Genomic DNA, 7060 nt, shown 5'->3' with positions numbered 1-7060 from the left:
CTATAACTATGGCTGTGATGCAAAGTTCTAAAGAATGGGAACTATGGGGTTAGAAGGTGTAATCTTTCGTGTCTGTGGGAGGGTTGGCCTCTTGTTTAAATAGCAGTTGTAGGATTTTCGAGTCTTAGTAGGACTGTGAGTCCTTAGGAGTTGAGGTTTTGTAAAAAAGGAGAGCCTTTGACTCCCTTACCTTAGTGGGAAAGAGAGTCCCAATGGGTCTAAGATACGGATAATAGACGAATTAGGATAATAATGGATCTCTTCGATAGAGTTCGGATAGTGCCGGAGTAAGTAGACAACCCTGGGCTCCAAGTAGACCCTAAGTCCAGTAGGTGGTCTAGGATCAATAGGCCCAAACCCAGGCAAGCTGATGATGAGGTCCAAACGAATCGGGACCTTTTATTGATTGGGCTCAAGCGGTGAGCAACATGACATGTGTAATGGGCGGGCCTAATGTGTGAACTCTGTTGCGAGCGCAATCAGAATTGGGCCATGGCTCCGAGCTTTGTTGAAGGAGTCTTCGTCTTTGGGCCTATTTGGGCCGAGGACATTTTTGGCCCTAACAGGTTTGTACCCTTATAGAGTTTGGTTATTGCATCCTAAAGGTCCTATCACTTCAAACCTTGTTGCATAAAGATACTATAGTAGAGGGGCAAAATTTTATGTTTAGGCAGTGCAATGTTTTGCACACCTTGATCGACTTTCATGATTCATTAGTTTCTATTTTCCAACACCTGCGTTTTCAATAGCCCAATCTTGGACAAATATGTTAATATTTATAAACAAGTGACAAGACACATGGCGTAAAGGAAGATAAAATCTCTAATAAACGATGAAGAGCTTGCCTTCCACTCAATGTCACTTTCTCACAACCTACCACCTAGGAGAACATCTTCTCTAATACACTTCATATAACCTACATCTTTGGAGAACATATTCTCCATCACTTCTCAAAACCTACAACACATTTCCATTACTTCTCACGTAATGTAGCCAAAATTTCACCAATAGTCACCATCTCACATGCCATTATGCCTCAAAAACCATGACGTGCAGCCTTGAAAATTCTTTCCACATTCAAGGACATACTATTGGAAGTGCCTCATCAATTATCCCATGAAATATAGAGGAGTGAAACCAATTGGGAGTATGAAACCACTTACAACATTTACCCATTAATTAAATTTGAATTTAATTCAAATTTGATGGTTACTGGTGGTTATTGAATAATGAACTATAGCCGTTGGATGGATACTTGGTGGACGTATCAGATTAATTGTTATTCTCTATATATAAATTGGTTCTCCCTCTACCCATAATAGTTTGTGCACTTTCTCCATCAATTTCAGAGTTACAGAAGTGGGGTTTGATGAATGATTTTAATTCCTTATAAGTGCACGAATCGATATCACAATATAGTGTGCAAAAACAAGAGTCAATCCCATAGAGATTTGTAAGCACTCAATTAATCTTAATATCCTATGCCTTAATTAAACAAATAAATTCAAGCACTAACTAAACTTAAATAACACTAATAAAAACAATTATAAACCAATGGACAAAAACCAAGGTATTTAGTTTCACCATAATAATTCAATTTTATGTCAATAATCAATCTATTGTTATCTCAATCCAATTTCCAGGGTTCGTACTTCCATTATTAAGGTATTACCGTATGGCGTCCGGAATTGACCTAGTTTTTTAGTACTAAACTAGCTAGGGCGTATAGTATAGTCTAATAATTAAAAATCTATTAAGATCAAGAGCACTTAATATCAAGAACCAATTTGTATTCGACAGGGCGTATGCACAAACATGAACCATTCATTTAAAAGAGCTATTCAAGATTAGTTAGGGTGTACAGTCTAACTTTGTCTCACACAATCCATTAATTAACATAAAGGTGATCAAGCAATAATATCAATTAAAGACTAAATTAATCACAATGAATGAAACTAGAATTTATTGGATTGATTAAACAAATAGAATTAAAAAAGACATAAAACCTTCATATTAGGCTACATTGGATCTCTAGAAAAGAATTTAGTTACACATGAATGTAGAGAAATCAAACCTTAAACCCTTCAACAAAATCAAGTACAAGAGAAAAGATGAAAACTCTAGGTAAGATCTCCTCTCCTTGCTTCTGTCAAAGTTGAAGTCTCTCCCACTTTAAAAATATCTAAAGACATCCTTTTATAGTGCTAGGGTTGTGGGAGAGTGATTGGGAAAATCCTATACAAATTAGAATAAGAAAATACAGTTCTAGGCGAAATAGAATAAGAGAATCCTAATGAAATTAGGATTCCTTCACACGAGCTGCAAAAATATATCCAAAATAGTACATGCTAGATTTTGAATCTGGAAAATTTGTGAACATATGAGTTGTAGTTATTTGAATAAGCTTTCCAAAGCTTCAAGAATTGTCCAAATCCAAGGTCTACAACTCATGTTATGGTAGAAATACTGAAGCATGCTCCAGAACCCATGTCTGCTTGTCTTCCATGCACTGACGTAACTTTAGATCATTTTTTAACTATTTTCTAGGTCGAAATGGATCACTACTCATGAAAGTTGTAGCCCTGTCTTTTAGATTTTAAACACCACTAGAATCTAGTCAATCGGAGTTGTGTAGCTCAAGTTACGCCAATTTTCGTGCAGTATTTTCACACACGTTGCGACACAAAAATTCTCCACTGTGACATAAAGTTTCTATCCAATTCTTGCAATTTTGCATCCTTCTTCCACCATAACACAACAAATTCTTGCCGCGATGGTTGTTTTGCGGATAATCTTAGAAAATTTATAACTTCTTCGTTTAGGCTCCGATTCTCAAACCGTTTGTCGTTGTACGATTCTGATTCTTTACTCTTCAACATGCATGCTCAAAATCCTCATTTTTCAGCACCTAAATACCTAAAAATTCATAAAACATACTCATAATTCTAGAAAACAAAAGAGATATAGTAATTAAGTAAAATTAACCAATCAAACCTAATTCCCACACAAAATACCCTTAAAATCACTAAGTATGAGTGCATTTCCAAGCACTCATCACAACCCCCAATTAGCTTCTTGCTAGTCCTTAGAAAGGTAAGCGATCTAAATATAATCTAGTTCTAACTAACCTAAACTAATCCACTTCTGTAGGTTCACACGATTGCATTTAGCGTATGTAATAAGCTTTTAAACCCTTAGGTCCCCCTAGTGGACAGGTTATAGTCTTGTAAGGGTTTATATCGATGTTATCCATAAACACCCAATAAATCCTAACTAACACGAACATTCACACATAAAATTAAAACAACAATTTCCAGATTAATCCATAGAAACATCTTAGAAATTGCATACACACATAACAAAGAGAACAATCAAACATCACTTCAATTCTAAGAACACCCTAAACATAAATTTCACCTTCATTCTCAACTCTCTAATCATCCATCAATCCACATTATGTCAATCCTAACTCCAGAAATAATTCCACGTGCAACATCCATAGACATAAACTTGATCCCATTAATTATGAAATAAGAGTAAAACTCTATAAAGACAAATTTCATAGGCATACCTTTCAAACATCTCTCCCCTAATGTAGAGCAATCACACAACTTTAGATCATTAAGATTTTATTAAGCCTGTAATGTTTAGACTAAGGTATTGGGTTATGAAAGAACGGAAATGAATCAAACAAAATAAGAGAATTAATTTTATTTTAATTCAGTATTAATTATATTAATGATTATGATATTTATATAATTAATTATTTTCAATGACTTGAATGAGAAATATTTTAATTATTAACACATTAATTTAATATTTTTTTAAAGTTAAAATAATTACTTTGATAATATAAATAAGAATAGTTGTTATTATTCCATATAATAATTTGTAATTTTAGATAATAAAATTAAATTAAGAACAATTTAGTGAAATAAAATTATAGATTTAAAATATTTTAAAATAGTTATTATTTTAAAATATATAAATTTATTTAAAATATATCATATTATATTTATCAATGACATTATACAGAATAATAATTTTAATATTAATAGTAGATTATAAATAAATTTCATAGCTATAATTTTTAACACAATAAGAAAAAAGGGTTAGTCCCAACTTCAGAATAAAGAATCCTATGATTCTTTATGGAGTTCTTTATCCCAATCATTTGAGATAATAAAAAAGAATTAGGATTAGATATAAAATATACCCAAATATAAGATTGGATTATTTTTAAAAACAAAAATGCTAATTGGATCAATTGATTCGGATCAAATAGGGATATATTTGACTTTTCATAGGGTGATCCATGCATAAAAAGACCTATTTGCGCTTGGTAAATTAAGAAGTAAAAAAGCAATTTAATGGTGAGACAGAGAATGAAATGAAATTTGAATTTCATTCTCTCTCTCATCATTAAGTCTGGAAATCAAATTCCAATGAGATATTTTCAAAATCTTGGATTTGTTGTAAAATATTGGATTTGTTACTAAGAAGATTTAAATGTTATAATAAATCAATTTGAAATACGTTTGAAAGTCCCCTTTTACTTAAGCACAAACTACACACTTGTATTTATCAATTTGAAATCATCTTGGCATCCTTTTATTTATCAATTAAATTCACCAACATAATTGAGTCAATTTCTACTTCCTTTTGAACTGTAAAGCAACGATGCTTTTTTTCTTTTTATATATATAATTAAAATAAATTGCATTACACAATGTTTAAGATATATCACTGGATTGAAAGAGATAAGGTTGTGTAGAAAATCTGATACAAAGATGAAATGGAATTAATTAGCAAATGCTTCAATTGGAATTTATTAAAAATGTGTGCCTTTAATAATCTTATAAAATTATCTCATTTGAATCTCTTCTAACGTACTATAAGAACAAATGTGTATAATGTGTGAGACTATCTTATGATTTTTTTTTTTAATTTTTCATAAGATCCTCTCATATTTTATTATATTTTTCTTATTAAAAGGTTTCAATAATTGATTTATTTATTTTTTGAAATACATGGATGCCAATTACGAAGACTAATAATCGATGAAGAAATATAATTTAAAAAAGAAAAAGACAAATAGAAAATGAGTAGGCTGAATAAAAGTTTAGAAAATTAGAATAGATTGCGACATTACATCTAGATTTGTAAACAATATTTTCATTATCATAGTATTTAAAGATGAAACGTCTAAACCTAACAGCATACATGATTGTGAATATGCAATTTTCACGTAATTGTTATCATTAGTCATCACAGCAACGTCATTAACCATGATTGTCTTGTTGTTCACATTTTAAGTTAATAATGCATGGATCGTATGTTACGTAAACCCAACTTTCTTTCTCATACTTAAATAATTTAATTCTACAATGAAAGCTACACACACTCTTAACCCATAAATACTATGTACTATATTTCCTTTCATGTCTATCTATAACTATCACTATATATATATTTTCACTATCGACAACTATTTGATTGTGAAAATTGAACATATCTTCATTCTTAACTAACAACAATACACATGAACCACAAAAGATTAAATCTTGAAACAACAGCAAGATTAAACAAAAGCCATCCACATGTGACACAAAGAAAATATTTCATTAAGCCATCAACATGATTAAAGAAAAGCAAAAACAGAAAATTGCAACAATTAAATCCAACATTTTTAAACTATTAATGCCCTAGAACTTGATGTATCATTCGAGATCTCAATTATTGGAGGGGCTGCAGACTGGGCTTCATTGAGTTCTTAAAAAAAATGGTAGCATTTGATGAGTTAGTAGAGTCACTTGAACGTATTCCATCCCAAAATGTGTTATGCATCAACAGAGAAGATCATCCAATTCTTTCTTGAGCTCGTCGAGTTGGTGCCTTCTAGTTTTGTACAATGTCTTGAGACCAACTAGAAAAGTTAGTAGAGAAGGTGTTTGTAGAATTCTTCCTTTAGTAGGTGTTTGATCCATTGGACTGTCAAGAGAAGAAGAAAAATGATAAAGAAAAATTGTTTGATCCGTGCGACTTTATACTGCATTATGTGGATGCAAATGTTAATTGCAAGAGCTTTGCATGTTGAGTTTTTTTTCATCCTTACCTATGAAAAGACTGGAGATTGGACATTAATGGAATGATTTGTTGAAGTTTTCTTGGAGTATGAATTGAAATGTTGAAGGAAATTAAAGTGGACGCGTGAAGGAGAAAAATAAATGACCAAGTAATGTGGTTGAAGCTTTTGTGTGTTGTGTGCTTTTGTTTAGTATTAGTATTAGATGGAGCTTCACTTTTTAAAAGTTCAAACGTAATACTTCTGCTTATTAATTGGTAGGAATTTTTATATAGCAAGTAGTAATTAGTAAGAAAAGAAAATGTTATATACATATACATATTACATCCTCCAATTATCTATTCTACCATATGTAACTTAATTAAACAATCTTAAATTCAAGTAATTATTTGAAAGATGTTACATAATCTATATATTTAAATTTGAAAGCCCTAGAAAAAATTGATCTCATGCATTATTTCTATGGAATACAATAATAATAATAATAATTTGACTTTGAAATTCAGTGTACATAAAATTTATTTTACATTATATATGTGTGTGTGTGTGATAAATATGGTATATAGTATTTCACTTACTATGTGGTTTTTTATATAGTGTATCAGATATACATGCCATATATGTAGTGTACTATATGTAGTATTGAGTATATATATATATATATATATACACGTTAACATGTAATTTGGTAAATGACATGATTTACCAAATAAAACCATACACATATATTGTTGAAATAACATGTTTGTCACAAATTTTACATAGTAGTATAACTTTCTATTTTTTTTAAATTTTTTTTAAGTATATAATTTTGTGAATCATAAAAAAAATTAAATAGAATATCTATATGTCATTTTAAAAAGTTGTCTTACTTGCATTAATAGTATAGCATTATATGGCTTACATGGTATTCTAATATGAGATTAGGGTTCGCATTATCTTTTAAGATCATTAACAATAATATTATCTTTTAAA

This window comes from Pistacia vera, unplaced genomic scaffold (genome assembly GCF_008641045.1).
Source record: "Pistacia vera cultivar Batoury unplaced genomic scaffold, PisVer_v2 Contig568, whole genome shotgun sequence".
Lineage (NCBI taxonomy): Eukaryota > Viridiplantae > Streptophyta > Magnoliopsida > Sapindales > Anacardiaceae > Pistacia > Pistacia vera.
The sequence above is the reverse complement of the archived record's forward strand: the minus strand, read 5'-3'. Positions refer to the sequence as shown.